General features: G+C 35.4%; 1 protein-coding gene across 1 annotated transcript in view; it reads left to right on the top strand.

Annotated features, from left to right (window-relative positions):
• LOC120637105 (integrin beta pat-3-like) overlaps positions 1 to 11,864 on the top strand; it is a 71,771-nt gene extending 59,907 nt beyond the window's left edge. Inside the window, exon 7 of the mRNA XM_039908754.1 lies at positions 9,437 to 11,864. The gene's annotated coding sequence lies outside the window, so the exon portion shown is untranslated. The remainder of the gene's footprint in view (positions 1 to 9,436) is intronic.
• Positions 11,865 to 18,597: the final 6,733 nt, after the last annotated feature.

Below are 18,597 nucleotides of genomic sequence, written 5' to 3'. Positions count from 1 at the left end.
TTTAGGTACACTTTTATTTAACTTCGTGCTAGTTAGTGTTATTACCTATGCGTTTGAGTTAGTTTCCTTTTTAACCGACTTCAAAGTCCTCTTTGGAGGGTATAAATTCGGATGTTGTATTTATGTATGTTCGAGCATAATTCTGTTATACCTATATAGATTTTACCTTAATATAAATCAAAGGGTCAAAGTCCCACCATATGATTTATATACATTTAAACTAAAATTTTATTATTTAATAGCTGCGCGCGCGTTGTTCCCACGTGGAAAAATATTCGTAGTAGAATTATAGTAGCCTCTTTTACTCTCCGTCCTATCAACCAACTCCGTGCCAAAAATCAAGTCACACTTTCGCATTTATGATAGGTTTAGTATGGAGGTATTTACTTAAAGAGATGTTACTATGGTTGTTTTTTTGCTGTTCAGCTTTGTGTAGTAATTTATTACGTATTACTAAGATAATATATCGTAATAAGTCATGCATAGATATTCAAAATCAATCAAACAAAGACTCAATATAACACGTTATTAATAACAAGACATGTGGAAACAAAAGATAGTCATACTACACATGTACAGTAAAACGGCCTTTAGGCTTCTAGTTTTACGGTCGATTTTGAGATGCATCGATATAATACTGTGGCTCCTAAAGAAGATATTATTCGGTATGTTAACGCACGGACTGCAGACAAACATTTACATATTTGATCAACCGACTTGAGTCATCCGTCAATGTGTTTGTTCTTGTTCATCAAAACCGATGCTTTGAGATGTTGTTCACAGAGTGTTAATACAACTCGCTACTGGGAATTGGGCAGCGGTATCTTATTGAAGAGAATTCTTTTAACCCCCGACGCAAAAACGACGAGGTGTTATAAGTTCGACGTTTGTGTGTGTGTGTGTGTCTCTGTCTGTGGCATCGTAGCGACCGAACGAATGAACCGATATTGATTTCGTTTTTTTTTTTTTGATAGGTGTATTAGTCGGTAGTGTTCTTAGCTATATTTGATAAAAAACGGTCAAAATGGCGGATTACATACTTTTTTATAAAGCCCTCAATCATCATCATCATATCAACCCATTACTGGCCCACTTTTACCGGGCACGGGTCTCCACCTACAGTGAGAAGGGGTTAAGGCCGTAGTCCACCACCCTGGCTAAGTGGGGATTGGTGGACTTCACACACCTTACTGAATTCCTAAATATGGGTATCTATAGAAAACCACACACTATGACTAGTTCAAGTCCAAGATGGCCGCTACAACAATATGGCGATTATATTTTTTTTTAACAACTCCCTCAGTATGGATATGATTTAACTGTAACTGGGGATTTTTAATTTTATAATATAACTAGCTGTTACCCGCGACTTCGTCTGCGTCTGATTTTGTTTTTATCGTATTCAGTATCGCTAAGCCTTAAATGAGTACATGTGACTGTCAATTAATTATAGACAAATAATTTGCAATAAAATAAAATTGCGACTATAATTAAATATCTAAGCTATCCTATCTCTTAAGTTGGACCAGACTGCTCACGGTATGCAAATTTAATTTAAAATCGGTTAAGTAGTTTAGGAGTCCATCGCGGACAAACATCGTGACAGGAGATTTATATATATTAAGATTACTTGTAATTATAACTTCGATAGAGTTTGCTGTAACCCCGCCTACTCTACGACCTCCCGGGCGCAGTTCCGTGATCTTATAAGTGGAAAGTCGTGGTCACAGGGAAATTTGGAAATAACTTCTTAATTTTCTATAGTCTGGTCTGGCGGTACGCTTTGGCTAGTTAAGCACCCTACCGGCAAAAAGTGCCACCAAATGACTAAGTGTTCCGGTACGGTACTGCGTAGAAACTGATAAGTAATATGAATTATGAGTATAATTAAACTGCCCTACCCACTTACCAATACGGCTAGCATGGGTAGGAGATAATTTTCTGCCCGTGGAAAGGATAAAAATTCATCTTCTCCCACAGCTTTATCAACTATCCGAGCATTTGCGCACAAGTGAAAATAATACCCAAATAATATATGTTAACTTACTTTATTTATAAACTTAAATTAGTTTATTTACCTAAACAAATTAAGATTATTATAAATTATAAGCTTATTCTTTATCAAATAAACACTAATTCTTCGACACTCATATTATTTATCCTTTTACATATTTAAGTGTTCAATCAATCCCCTTACAAATTAAAAAACTTCTTCTTAGCCTTTTTGCTTCTTTGCGTTGCTTCTTTTTTCTTAGACTTTTGGACATTATGTCCGATATATAGGTGTAAAAAAATCGGATTTTTGATATTTACCTAGTAAAAATTTGTATTTTTTCAAACCCTGGTTTTTATGGGAATAATTATACAAATAGGAAACATTATATCATACAGCCATCAAATTTTAATTACCAAATACACTGGCTCGGTTAAATATGAAAGGGTCATTTGTGCGTGATACGAGTCCGGAGCCCGCGCCCCGCGATAAAAGGTCAAGACTCCGAGGATATCTCGCACAACGCTTATAAGGACGTGTTTGTCCTGTTCATACTACGCCCAGTACAGTAGTGTTGTCAGCTGTATGCAACAACTTTTACGGGACGTCCCGATTTTGCTACAGTTGTGACTTACACAAATAATATATATATCGAGCCTTTACAGCCGAAGAGTTTTGTTTGGTTGAATGTACTAATCTTAGAAACTTCTGGTTCGATTTAAAAAAATATTTTCTATTGGATAGCCCATATATCGAACAAGGCTATATATAGGCTATAAAATTTTAGGCTTCGATGAATAACAGCGGAGTATCAATAAAAAATGTTGCTAAATACGAAACGGGAATAAATATTCCTCTTGACAGCTTCCGGCGCGTGCGAATGGAATTACTCCTCTTCAAAAGTTCGAAAACATATCATATATGTCATAAATAGTCCGCGACAGCAAAGGTCTAGCTTTTATGGTTGACACATGCGGACTAAGTCGTGGGGGACCGCTGGTACAAAATATAATAAATTTTACTTCACCGGCACTGGACGGCAGATTTCAGGGGTGGCATTTCGGGAAAATCTTATAGAATTCTGTCCATCTCATGTAAAACGGGAGCTCATCATCATATCAACCCCATACCGGCCCACTACAGGGCATGGGTCTCCCACAATGAGAATGGCTCAAGGCCATAGTCCACCACGCTGGCCCAGTACGGATTGGTGGACTCCTCATACCTTTGAGAACATTATTTAGAACTTTTAGGCATGCAGGTTCCCTCACGATGTTTTCCTTCACCGTAGAAGCAAGTGATAGTATATAATTACTTCAAACGCTCATAACTTAGATAAGTTAGGATTCGAACTCGGCACCCTGTAAGTGAAGTCGAGTTCCTACCCACTGCGCTATCACCGTTTCGGTCTCCATACCTGTCTGTTAATAAGACACAGCCTATGAAAAAGGGTCTATTCCTCTCGGTTAGGCTGTGCTTTTTCAACCAACATACAAACTCTATGAGTGGTTTGTTTTTTAGTCAAGGTACTCTAATCAGATATGTGTTTAATGTTTTTTATATTTGAAAGCGTTTTCAAGTAGTTTATTATTTAGTATATTTTTTACGCGAGCCGGCGGAAATAGAGTACGTATCTTCTCAGCGAACTAAAGTTACAATCTACACAATGGATTATTAACAGTATACTATTAATCTGCACTTATAAGTACTTATCATATATAATTTATAGCATAGTTTTTAGCTGGAAGGTAAAACATGATTTTAGTTGCGCTCCAAACCGAGATAACCATACCTTTGTTTCACCGATTACTGATTTACCTAAGTGCCGATTTCAATTGCTGGATACAAGAGCTATAAATTATTATGTAATTAAAATTTTGATACGGTTGGTTGGTAGGTAATAATAAACATCACCAGATTCTAAAGTGAATGAAATAATAATCTATAAGCCATAAAACCATAGTCCTAAAAGCACGGTATTATTTGGAAATTGGGTCAGTATAATTAAAGATAGGAAGTTTTATGATGTTTATCAGAAATCAGCATCATCAATTATAAATAAATGCAATAAAAATAAAAAATAAATTATGTGTTAGAATTACAAATTCAGTGCAGTGCCATTACAATAATCAATTATAGGTGTATACAGCATTATCATTGTTATCTCCGGTCACAATTTAAAAACTTAAATAAGTGTTTAACTAAAGATTATTAAAAATAATAATATAAATGTGAATTAGGCTATTACAACAGATTGATTAGTAATATTAAATTAAAATTTAAATTTATAATTAAGATTATTCATATTAAATTTCTTCCTAAAACTTTGTAGGGTATCGTGAAGGATATCAATGTCAGGGTCGCCCAGGTTGTTGTAATTATCTTTCGTCAATTACGGTCACTTAGGTCAATCAAGATTGAAAAATAGTAGAGGTCTCTGTAAATTGATAGATCAGCATATTTAACTTTAATTATCCGATCGTGTTGGTATGCTCTTTGACCACTAAGAACATAATCTAAGACGTCCCGTTTTCTGTCCCTCAAAACACTGCCCACACTAAATTTTGAACGAGTACCGTTCTCTTCCGAACAGTATAATAAGGATGTCAAACTTACCTCCCGTCCAACCGAGTCTATCAATATTGCTTTTTATTACGCATAACTTTGTATTGCTATGCTCTACGTGTCCCTTTTATAGAACTGAATGGAACTACTCATATAAATAATGGGAGATTACGTGTTACGGTCACGATGTTCTGTGTGCTGATAACGCGTTATATGAGAACCAAATTGTAGCTATTAAACGATGGTGTATTTTATAATAAAATTTTTGGGCTTACTGTCATCGCATAAAGGAGTATTTTTTATATTTTGTAAACGCTCGTTTCTCAGCATGATAATTAATTCTTATTTTACGGGGGTAAAGGTATGCTTTATTAAACCGTCATTTTAAATTAATACTGATTAAAGATACGGAAGTAAAGCTTTTGAACTTCTTTTCGCTAGTCTTTAATTAAGACAAGCCAATCTGTCAGAAGCCAGGTCTTTGCTCAGTCTTTAACTCGGCAATCACACTTTTAAAATATATATAAGTTGTATACCGACTATTTTATAACCAGTAATATAAAAAGGGAAACTTTCTAAACTAATGTAGATTCTCTTACAAACTGCAACATAGGAAAAATTACATCTCGCCATTTTCGTAAACAAAAATAATTGAATTTAGGACCCACACTGGTTTATATCCAAAATCAGATGTTGTTTTTTGAAAGAAAATGTCTCAAGTAGGTATAAATTGGACAGGTATCTACACGCTAAATATATTTAATCAATTAGCATTGGCAATCTTACTATTAATATTCTTATTTATAAACGTTTATTATTAAGTTCAAAGTTTGTTTTTGCAATAAACTAGTTCCGTGATAAAAGTTTCAGTTTTGTCTAGACACGTAATCATACTTCAAGTCTAGCTAGTCTCGAGGGTTGCAAAGAGAGTTGCTAACTCGATCAATAAAATCTCTTAATTGATATAGTCTTATGGAAAGATTCTTTTAGTTTCTAAGCTCTAGTAGGAAAGCACATATATCATGCTGTAACAAAAACAAAATGTTTTGTGAATGACTTCAACAGGATCTGTTTAAATACCATTTTAAATGCTTTTTTTTGCTCATTTGCTTTTTGGTTTTTAACACCTCTGCATACAAGATGTAATTATTTACGATACAACTTGTAGTTAAAAACTTCTTAATTGAAAGATTGCGTTGAAACAGCCAACTCCGCTCTTATTTCCCGCAAGATTGAAATTTGTTTGTAAAATGTTAGTGATTGAAAAAACAACTCCTTAGTTTCTTGCTGGCTAGACCGATAATAGAGCCGTTGCAAACAGACATACTCACTTAAAATAATTTCGTAATTCGGCTACACGATGTATATAATTACAATTAGAATAAAAAAGATAATCTGTAAACTAACTAACTAGTTTCTATGTAACTAGCAGTTTTATTTTGATATTGTTTGATCAATATTGCCCTTGTTATGTTAACAGGTATTCAGTTTATGGACGTCCAGTCCAATTACAAATTAAACAGTGGTCTTAAAATCACTGCTGCTGGTAGAACCCTGATCCATTGTGACGTCAAAGACATTTACGCAATTCCCATTAGCATACGTCATTGCAGATACGATGCAAGTGTCTACAAGGCTGCACTTTGGCTATAAGTTGCAACTGACAGCTATTAGATTACAACGGTCTAATTCGATACTATATGAAAGTGTTATTTATTCATTGAGAGTTAATTTCGATATAAAACAGGAGGTAATAACCAATTAAGATTTACTGCCTTACAGTCGTAGAATTGTTTTTGTGAAAAGTAGTAATTGATACTTTTTGTTCATGCTCACGATTATTCCAATTTTCATAAGATTTATAATTTTTATTAGAACATACCTACTAAATATTAAAAACACAAAGAGTTATTATCAGTTTATGGTCTTTATTAACACTTTCCCTACGTAGTAATGTCTGTAATCCGTCAGGTAATTATGTGTCATTATTTCCGTAAAAATCATTAGGTATATAGACTCTAGCGGACCCCGCAAGCGTCAGCGTCGCGTCGTCCGTTCGTTAAAACGGCGCCATCTCACGGTTCCAAAGGTGTTTTCAAACCTTTCTGAAAACCTTTGTAATATACACACAAAATTTCATCCAAATCGGTATAGGTATACATAGATGACTGTAACATCCACTGAAGAATTATATGAGATATGTTATAGATATATAACGTAGATAGTAGATACATTATTACAAAATTATAATATTGGAAGGTAATTATTATAATCAATAAAACCTAACTATTATTAGCTTTTTCAAAAGTACCTCTGGAGGATTTACAACATTGCTTTGTGAAAACCGGATTAGCATAGCGTTTTGGTTTCGATTTCATGGTCGGAACTAGAATTGCTCTGCTTTGGGAAATTGGCTGTGTCCACCCCATGTTCACTTGGGACGCTAATAGGCTGAAGATGATGATGATGATGATTCGGTCACCATGATTATGCTTTGATTTTTTTGAAAGAAAGGACTCACAAAGTCTCACTCTCACTCACTCTTCTGAGGCTACGCCGTATTGCACATTACGTAGATAATCAATGGCAATTACATTTTAATTATAACATCCGTTATCGATTCAATTAGTTCCAATTAGACTCTTTTGTACTTGAACCTCACAACGGGATGTACAGTTACACTAAGCTATTTTCATATACTACCTAAAGATTGTCCAGTACTACCCAATTAAGTTCTTACCCTAATTAGGAAATAATTTAATTACGAACCGACAAATTTGTTAATTAGGTTGTTTTTTGTGATAACTTCGGTTGCTAATTAATTATTAAAATATATAAAATGTAATTTACGAACCATACTTAATTCAATTTAATTAAACTTTTCCTATTATTTGCTTTTGCTCTAAAGCTCAGGCCTCAGAGTAAGAACCAGAGTAACCGATATTGCTCGACAACTTGCGAAGCTAACATGGTCATGAGCAGGGCACACAACATTGAGGACCACTGGATTTTAGGGTCATCATTTGCACGAATTTATAGGCCCTTCGCCTATAGTTGCTGTACTCACCCGAGACCGCAAAGAAAGATAAATAAATAAATATACTACGACAATACTCACATCGCCATCTAGCCCCAACGTAAGCGTAGCTTGTGTTATGGGTACTAAGATAGCTGATGAATATTTAATTTTATGAATATAATACCCATAAATACTTATAATATACAGAGATACAGAACACCCAGACACTGAAAAACATTCATGTTCAGCACTCATACATTTTCCAGTTGTGGGAATCGAACCCACGTCCTTGGACTCAGAAAGCAGGGTCCAGGGCCCACTGCGCCGCTCGGCCGTCAAAATCGTCATTGGTTGAGGGAGAAAAATTGGGGGGCTAAAATCTCCCCGAAATAGCTTAACCGACAAACTTTTTTATCCGTAGCTACTTACTAAAATATTTTTGATTCTGTAAAAGTAGGATGAAGTGGTGGTATCTCAGTGGTTAGGGCTTCGGCCTCCCTTTCGGGGGACCAAGTTCGACCCTTAAACGCACCTATAACTTTTTGGAGTTTATTTGTGTGTTTAACTAAGCATTAAATGGTGACTGAAAACATCGTAAGGAAACCTGCATGTCTGAGTGTTCTTTATAATGTTTTTAAAGGTGTGTGAAGTCTACCATTAATTATCCAGCCTAGGGGTTTGGTGGACCACGGCCTAAAGGGAAGTCGAAATATGTGTTTTAACTTAATAAATTAATCATTAAATTAATTCGTTGTACTGCATTCCACTCGTTACTAATCTCCCCCTACTTAGCCATGGCGTGCGGTTTAAATTAAAGAAAAACAAAATACAACACTTTTCAAACGTCGGTCTGTTTGTAGTGACTCTACCACCGGTTAGGAAGGCGGATTCTACGGAGACGAAGCCGGCAAGAAACTCGTCAAAAGAGCGACTCTTTTCCAACATCAACAATTTACTTTTAACATTTTAACATTCATTTTTCTATCTCGTGAGTCGTGAAGGGTGAAAGCGGAGCTGGATGCTTCCAAGCAACCTTAATGACAATTAAGGAATTCATCAATTGTTTAGCAACCTCGCTGTTACAAATGTAGTATTCACCTATAAATCACAAAGCTAACTTGTAAAATTTCCTCACTATATTACACTAATATTTTCCTGTAGTTGCTCTGTTTCCGTTTAACGCGATAGTTAAATTAGACCAATACTCTTGTTCCATCGTCTTGGTAAATATTTACCTAAACACTACCTAAGCTAACACAAACAGCATTTAATCGGTATTCGGTCCCGGTGTAACCGCTAACGCATCTGACTCACATACCTACTGCGTCACAAAAATCCTATATGACTCATTATGGCACGCGTTTCATGTGATTTTTTTCGATGACAGGTTTGCGCTTGGCCGCGATCTTATGTTAAATGCCTGATGATTCAGACCCTGTAGATTCTCTAAAACAGCAACCAGTCTAACATAATTTACTAATAACTTGAAAACTTTGGTTCTCAGCTGTGGAGGATCATTTCTAAATTGGTTCTGGCCTGTTATTTAAGAGGCATCGGCCACGACTTTTCCATACCTCTACGTGATTCAAATCGTTTTTAAAATGGACAAAAATACTAAACTGTCAAAGTTTAACGCAATTCCAGCCTCCACTAAGATTATCGATTATTACAATCATATTACAAGAGATACAAAAATACAGTGCAAAAATAGTTAGGTATTAGTTTGACAGAACGTTCGAAAATAGCTTGGAGTCTGCGCATAGAAAATACGCCATGTGTATACGACCTCACTTGCTGATGACTAAGCATGTGTTTTGCATTTGTGTGTCAAGTTTAATAATTTTTTTTTTTGTCCGTAGGTACATAATACCTGAGTCATTATGGACCTTGGGGCCAAGGGGTCAACGGGATACGAGTTGGGGATATTGCAATATGGCCCCAGTATCCCGTATCGTAACCCATTCCAACACTGCCTGTGATCAACACGATATGATGAAGAAATTGCATTCGTCCGGTGTCGTCGTCGCAAATTGTAACTATGTATACCGTTAGTAATAGTAGTAGGTACATTCTGTTCGTTTAGAAATGCCCAACTCTTAATTACTTGTAACATTCCAGCATAGTCTGTCATAATTCCACATAATAATAAAATTTATTCTGTGTTGCACTCATACAAGATTATGAAAATATAAATTGCTGTTATTCTTTTCTTGAAAAAATAGCACTGGCGTACACAGTAATTACTGAGCAGTCTCACAGTGTAATTAAATTATTGTCGTATTTCAAAAATAATTTCCTAGTGTTCGCCATTTTTTATAGTCATGTCATGGCTGCGAGAAATATCTTTCTTTGTAAGTCAGACAGTAAAAGGTTTATTAAGTACCTAGATGGCGATTTAACATTTCAATAGTCTGATTTACTGAAGCTGCAACACTGCACTTTTGGATGCATCGTGAGATTTCAGTTTTGGAACACTGCCAACACTTCAACTTGTAACTTTATTACCTACGTATTTTATTGTTTATGTTCAGATAGTTGGCAATTTCTATACGAACAGTTTGTAGTAGTAATCGCGCGTTTTATGTAACATGCCTCTGTGATATTTAAGATGATTAAGTAATAAGTGTTTTATTTTATAAAGTGACTCACAAGAGTCATGGGTACGTTATCGTGTATTTATATTAGCAATCTCGAATATAAAAAATCGCGGTTGACGCACGGTAAAATTACCTTGTGTGGTGATTATGTGCGATTTACACCTGTCGATTAAGGTGAACGCAAGCACCGGACAGTGCCATGTACCTAAATAACTCGGTCAATGATCTATTAGTTAAAGTTTTGTACAAAGTTATCTTTACTACACTGGCAGCCAGCACAAAACTTTAGGGTCCACGGCCTGTGCTTGTTTCGTATGCTTTTAAGGACGAAAAACTAACTGCGTTGCAGGTGATTTCAGTAGCGTACGATTTCAACAGCGTATCATGTTACGTATTCCAGCGTTGTTTGGAATACGTAACATGATTTGCCTTTACGCCAGCATATTTTTTGTTCGGCACAAAATTATAATTACGAAAGACTGAAAAGTATTACTATTGATTTAGAATATTATAAATTATGTAGTTTTCTCGTTCCCGCGAATCGAACAAAACTGAACCGTATTTTTTTCAAATTGAAATTAAGTTATAAACTAAAACTCAAAATATCTATTTCTTAAATTTTTAAACAGTGCACCGTAATTTAGAATATTTTTCAGGATCATAAAAGTACAGTTCAAGTAAGGTGTAAATCGAACATTAGTAACTACCGTGTTTAGTAAGTAAATAAAATGTATAAATAGGTACTTACCTAACTTACTTTTAAGGTGATTTATGAATTCGTTGTAAAAGTTAAAATGGGGAGCCATTAACGAATGAGTCCATCCGTTTGTTAGTCATATAACTATGAATGTTTTACTCACATTTCTCAATTAACAGGGTGCCTACCTATAAACCTTGACTTTGTAATAGATTCCGCTCATCGAAACAGGCGGCTCCGTATGTACAATTGTAGCTTATTAACAGAATAATATCTCGTTGAATGAATGCCTCGATGGTCTAGACAGCATGTTTAACTACAAAAACACAAGACCCTGGTTGGAATCCGGGGCGGGCCAAAATAAGTTATTTATTGTGTTTTTTTTCTTCAAGAAATTTCAGTGGCTAACCGCATCAGCCTGGAGCTAGGAAGTTGACGGTGATCACCCTCGTACCTCTAATTGCGCGTTAAGCCGTCAGTCCCAGCTGTTATCACTTGTGATAATAGCCCACCAACCTGCTCTAAAACGATCTCTCTTATGAGAGACGAGACCTTTGCCCATCATTAAAATGTTTATAGGCTGCGGATGATGTTTATGATGATTCTCAAAGTTACTACAGTTTGAAAGCAATACCTTAAGGGAAGATACATTTTATAAATTCAATCGAAATCATAAGTGGGTAAATGGTGCCCGGAAAAAATGATCTCATTCAATTTCTAGATTCAAGTTGACAATAACTGACACAGAGATGTGTAGAACGTGTAGAAATTTATTGGGAGATGGTTAATTAAAAGGAAACATGCAAAAAACATTTTCATTTATTGCTTGCCCCTTTAAAGGCGTGCTATGGAGCGGGAGACTCAAACACTCGAGACATTCTCGTATGAGTTTGCACCTAAATGACGCAATTTTCACGATCCATAACCCCGTTTGTTTCAATGTAATGAGCGTATAATTACGAATCTTGTGTGAGACAAAATAATAACGTGCTTGTATGATATATGAGTATATATATATGAGTATATATATATATATATGAGTATATATATATGAGTATATATATATAGTATATATGAGTCTTAATTATTTTCACTGCATTTTAATAATTACTTGTTAGTGATTTAGTTTAGTTAACTGCCATTTCTGTAGCTCTTTGAAATATTAATATAAGTAGCAGTGGCGTGCACTGGTTTTACTTACCAGGGTATGCATACGGCAGGAAGATAGCATAAAATGGCTAAATCCTCCTAGGGTAGGCAGTGCTTTTGCGCATGTATGAAGTGCTACTGCTTAGTAGTAAAATTTCTTCGGAAGTAAAAATTAATCGACTTCCATAACTTTTAGTGTGAAAACGGTTTCTCTATTACGCGATCTGACGTCCGTATTATTAATCAAGTTTCATCATAACATATTGGTAATATTAATGAATTGTGATTGCTTTGATGTGACTAAATTACAATAGTTGGAAAATACAAAAGTGCACGCCTCATAATCTCATTCATTACAATAAAATTTAGATTATTTGTTAATATTAATTAAACTACATCTAATTATACCGTAAAAATTATAGGCTTCTATTCCTCAAAATATTGAAGCCTATAAAAAAAACCAACTCGACAAGTGAAGTATTTCGCTCGTTATCGTGACCACAAGATACAGGATCCGCACATACAGACACACGGACGTCCAAGACAGAACTTTTTTAAACAATTTTTTAATTGGAGATTTAAAAATAAATAATGTTTTTGAAGAGTGTTAAAAATAGTGTTTTTTCTCAACATTTGTATATTTATATTCACTTATAAAAGCAATAAAGAATAAAAAAAGTGACAATTTAAGTTGGAGAATCATCAGTGTGCGTAAACTGACAGTAATACCCACCTCAACGCTTCACTTATGAGGCGTGCAATAACAATAATCGTACAACTCTTGATGATTTTAATTGATGCCAAATTCGTCATTGAATATAAAAATAGATAAATAATTAAATGTTCATGAATGAAATAAAAAATGAATATAATATAATAAACATACTAGTTTTTCTGGTAGACTATAAAACCTGATTTAATCGATTCAAGCTGTGGCTATTCAGAGAAATCTTCCGGTTGGTATTTTAGCTAGCGGAAATAAAACTAAGCAAAATATTATTGCGTAAGAAAAATTTCAATTCGTCTAAACAAACTATGAATCATAATTTGTTCAGACATTACAATAAGTAGAGGAAGGGGTCTCAATGAAGGCACTTAAATTTTAAGTGAGGGAAAAAGTGTTTTAACCCGGAGATGCTATAACAATTTTGAATGCAAAATTTATGGAAGTCTGATAGTCTATAATTAATTTTTTAGTTTATGTCAAAAATATAAAAAGGGAATACAAGCCCGAAGCCTTTCGGAAGCTCGCTTAACCTCGGGTGATGGCCTACAGCGGGCATCATACAAATATGATTAAATCAGTGTAACATAGACACAACACACTAGGCAGTTAATAAAAACAGAGTGGAAAATAATTTTTACCCCGCACGAAATTCGCGGTCTATCAAAAGTAAAAATCACAAATTCCGAGGACTGGGGGGAATGGAGAGTAAAGCCCATCATGCTAAATCAAGTCAAACTTATAAGCGTTAGTTTTGAAAGCGATGCTCGCTTTAAACATGGTGCCCGTTTTAGGTCCGCTTCCCCTACTTTTCTACCTTACAAAGATTCTGTATAGTACTAACGAGTAGGTTTAATTCTTATGACCACGTTATGAATTTCTCTCTATATAAAATCTGTGTCTGTGTAATAGTTCATTCACAGGTAATAGAAAATATGTCAGGAGCGTGCTTACTGATTTAATTTCCTTTTATGAAAGTGAATAACGTTTTTACTCTTAAGTGTCATGATAGCAATATGTAGCCTGTCAATTTTTAAGACGCCGTGAGTGTGGTACTGTGGCTTTCTTTTCTCCATTTACAAAGATTTGCCCGATAATGACCACGCTGGGCAGGCGGGTTGGTCATCGCAGGGCTAGACTGATCGCACCGGCGTCGCTGCTGCCCGGCACCGGTCTGTGCCATTTATTCAGTCTAGCCAATTTGAAGTAGTTATACCGCCACTTGTCGGTCGCCAGAGCCTCGTCGGTTAGACGGCAGGGTGCACCACGTGCAGGTGAGGTTGGCTTATTGGGAGGCTGACTGGTACTAGCCTCCCCCTTACACCCCTAGCCTCCCCCTTACACCCCTAGCCTCCCCCTTACACCCCAGCCGAGCCGGGAGGGAGCCGTTGGAGGCAAGCGGCCCAGGACCGTGCATTGTGGAACTCCCTACAAAAGACCTATGTCCAGCAGTGGACGTCAATTGGTTGAGATGATGATGATGATGATGAGTGTGGTACTGCTAAATTTTCTCCTAGTTTTCCCTCAAATAGAGTGCTGTATAATTCACGTTTTACATAGTGTTTAAATGTACTAAGCCGCGGCGATACCGTTTACAGATTTATTTCCTGTTGTGAAAGTACCTGACATACCAGGAAAGTAGGATAGCGTAGCAGTTTTTAAGACGCAGTGGGCGTAATATCGCTCTGAGTTGTGGTCCCGTGTTCCGTGGGCAGAATCTCTGCTGCGGCCCGCGAGTATCAAACTGATCTGTTGACTAACGGGTTTTTGTTCAACCTCTGACACATATCTACCTACCAGCTGCAAACGAGTTAACACAATACATTTTTGATAAGTATACGAAATAGCACCTATAAATAGTTATTTGTACTGCTAAGATCTGCTACTGGTTTATTTTTTTGATCCGGATATTGCAGTATTCATACCTACATTCACGGAATACATAGTTCACTTGTACTAACTGAAACGTATTATACAAAAAGACTGGCAATATTTCCATAAGTATAGGTACCCACATATAATAATATACCTACCTATCTCACCTGATAAATATAAATATTTTATGTTTATTTTATATTTATATATTACATATATTTATTTAAATTATCTATGTATTTGTATCCATAAACTTTGGTATTTATGTATATATTACAGCACTCTTGGCACTATCCCGTTCTCTTTCTGTCCTTTTTACAAAGGTTGCCTGTAAGAGATTGCTTGCAGCAATAAGGCCGCCTTTGCATGTCTACATTGTTTACTGTATACTCCTTACTGCTTCTTTTCCTGTACACACTTTATTGAAGAAGAAACACTTTATTGCACGTGTTATACGTGCAATAAAGTGTTTCTTCTTCTTCTTCTGAAAGTAAATCTCTTTCGGATCGTTATTATGCAATTAAATTCTAATCAAACATAATAGGTTGATACATAACTAGGACCAGTATTTCAATTTTCGTAAACACGTTAAAAAGTCCCGTTTACATGTATGAATTTAAAAAGTAGGTATTATATGTATTCCTAAACGCATACTGCTAAACTTCTTTTAGGTTAGCCTTCTTTATTGTTAGGTACTATTATTGTTATCCTACATAAAATATCATTCCAGATATAAAATTATCCCGACACAAAAATGAAGCTGAGATAAAGTTGAGTAAATCACTTGTGTAATTAATATTATTAAACATGTTTATTGTTTATTGTTTATGTCTCATCACCTATCTAAATAGCCCAAATGTGTATGGGCTTTAATAGATAAGTATGCTATTAAATAAAGGTGGCGCCAGACAAGCGTATTTTCGCTTACCCACAAAATTACGCTCGTCTGACCTAACACTAAGTATGCTAAGAGATATGTGTATAAATTAGGCTATGACAACTGCATTGTACTTGATAAATGTTATTTGTAAATATACTATTAACCCGTTTCTTTTATACTTAATTTAATCTAATGTGTAGCTCTAGTTAAGTAAGTTATCATTAACTCATCCATTTTGTGATTTTCAACAGTAATTTACATCACATTATTGTTAAACTACTTATAATTTAGTAACTCTATGCATTTTTCATGTTTTCTTACACACGATTTATATTCAAACAATACTGCGAAACAGTTTGCAATGGGAGGTCCCGGGTTTGTTTCTTGGAATCAAAATATACCTATATTTCGATATGAATTGCCTCATCAAGAGCCTGTAACAGTCCACTGTTGAACCTTTTTTTTTTTTCAAAGGCCTTTGACGTTTGAATTGAACTGCTTGGTGATACAAAATTTCTTTCGAAAAGGGTCTATTTAATTTTGCCATTAAATAGACCTTTGTTTTGCTTGTTTAAGCAAAGATTTGACTTAATTCAATATCCATCGTGATATAAAACATGCTTAGTTGTTCGTAGAGTAGATAGTAACCAACGTTAAAAGCCGTCCCGTCATGCAATTATGCGTTACGATGCGTAAACACCTTATTAAAGAGTAGGCATGGGATTAAAAAACAGCCTTAAGGAGGGTATATTTATACCTTTAAGGTAATTAAAAAAAGATTGATGCAGTACCTACCTAGCTACTCTCCAGCATATTTAATTGTCTTTCCTATATAGGTACATCGAGCATCTTGTATAAAAAATGTGCATGAAACTCTTAACAAAAAATACGCCTGTGGGCCCGTACAAAAAAAAAATATTCGAATCTCCAATTATACCTAATGTATTTTGATATAATGTGTTATTGTATAATCTAGCTTTTTATACATTTGTAAATTTGTACCAATTGCCTAGGTGATCTGAATGAACCGTACGATCGTTACCTAATAAAATCAACTAATAAGTATATTGTATTCTTTTATTTCGAAATCCTTTATTCGCAGTCAAACTTTAATAGTAAAATATTCCAGAGGCATTGTAATTATTGATGTACACAGATTTTGATCTGGATAAGGCATTAAGCAGGAAGTTATCATAAGATGGAATATCGTTCTTCGTAACGTTTGAAGACCTTCATGGCGCAACGGTGAGCGCTGTTAATATGTGAGTAGTAGTGAGAGTGAGTAGGAGGTCCAGGGTTCGATTCCCGGCAGGAATCGGGAATTTATAATTTCTGAATTTTCTCTGGTTGGGGTCTGGTGGAAGGCGTTGGCCGTGGCTAGTGTTCCGGTACGATATCGCATAGAAACCGATTAGGGGTATGACTACCATACTCCCTAACAGGTTAGCCCAGTACCATCTTAGAATGCATCATCACACACCACCAGGTGAGATTGCAGTCAAGGGCTAACCTGCAGTGGAATATAAAAGAGTCGTTTATAGTTTTGAGGATAGGCAGTTCTTTTGCGCATTTATGAAGTGCACTCCACTGCCTAGTGCCTAGTGCCTAGTGCTTGGCCTAGGTTTTCTGTGTAGAAAAAAAAAGTATATCTAAAAAACTTAGGCCAATCCTGCTCCAATGCGTTAAGCGTGTTGGCGGTCTTATGTAGATTATCTTAAGTGTGATTGATTATAGCCAGAACCGATGGCATAACGTGCTCTTCGAACCTCCCTTCGACTTTAATAGTTGCATCAACGGTTGAGCTGCACATTGCGTACCATCGACGCAACTTTTGGCTTCTAACTTGTTTGTCTTGTCCGCCAGCAACTAATGCGTTTTAGGTAATTATTTGATTTATCGCAATTGCGTTGAAAATTGAATTACAAATTTCTTATGAACGCATCATATACTAAAAAAAGTTTTCTAATAATTTTAAATGGCAATGTGAGATGGTGATAACAAAAAAAAACGGGGTTAGTTTGTTGTGGACTTCTTCTTTGACCAGGACACGTTTGGAACCCTCGTAAATGAAAACTATAGTTTTAAATTTACGAATAAGTGTGGTTATCGCCATCATCGCACTACTGTGTACTTCTTATGTAATGTACGCATCAAAAGTGCCACCTATGGGCCTACTTAAATAAAGATATTTTTGACTTTGACTTTAAATAAATAAATGATTAGGTACCTAATCTTCGATATGCGCTTGATAAGGCCATCACAACAAAACCACATTCTGCTGTAATAAACATGCTCTTCTCATCTCCAAACTGATAGGAAAATCTGACGATGCATATCACCCGCAGCTTACTAATGTCACACTGATGTGGACGGGCCTCGTCTCTCATAGGAGGGACGGTATTAGAGCATAGACCCACGACGATACACTATAAAAGAAAATGTACCTTTTTGGCGTGGTGGAAAAGTTTTATTGCTAGCTCCGAACCTAGGGCAGGAACGGAGGCTATGTGGGAAGACAAAGTACCTGGTTTTATACGTATCGCTATTATTTTAGTTATTTTTCAATGTTTACTGTGGACTTCAAATAATAGCAGTATTACTTCAAAAAACCTTCTAACTATAGACATAGGTATTTTGCAGGAACTTCCATATTCTATTCAGTCTCTCAGTATGAAATAAAGTTGGTAACTCTGAAAAGTTGCTACTAAATTATAAATTTAACCCTTGCTATTGTACAATCCGTAATCTTTATCATCTTATCATGATCCCAATAGAGATGTTATCATCTGGGTTGGTAACTGAAGTTACAAAACTTCAAATGATGATTTGTTGGACACATTTTAAAGTTTCTAACGTTATTATCTGTCCACCGAAATTTTTAATTAAGTATCTATTCTTGAATACACGGATAGAGTTGAAACCGATTCACAATGTTCCGTTTAAACTTATGTTAAAGAATTCGAATTAAAATATATAAATATACTTACCTAAAATAGACACAGAATGAGGTACTCTGACTTCTGAACTGTATTATGACGAAAACTCAGAAACTAGGTACTTATTCTTAAACCGTAAAATTTGTAAATTAATGTATATTC

Source organism: Pararge aegeria, chromosome 3 (genome assembly GCF_905163445.1).
Source record: "Pararge aegeria chromosome 3, ilParAegt1.1, whole genome shotgun sequence".
Classification (NCBI taxonomy): domain Eukaryota; kingdom Metazoa; phylum Arthropoda; class Insecta; order Lepidoptera; family Nymphalidae; genus Pararge; species Pararge aegeria.
This window is presented reverse-complemented; position numbering and strand designations above follow the sequence as displayed.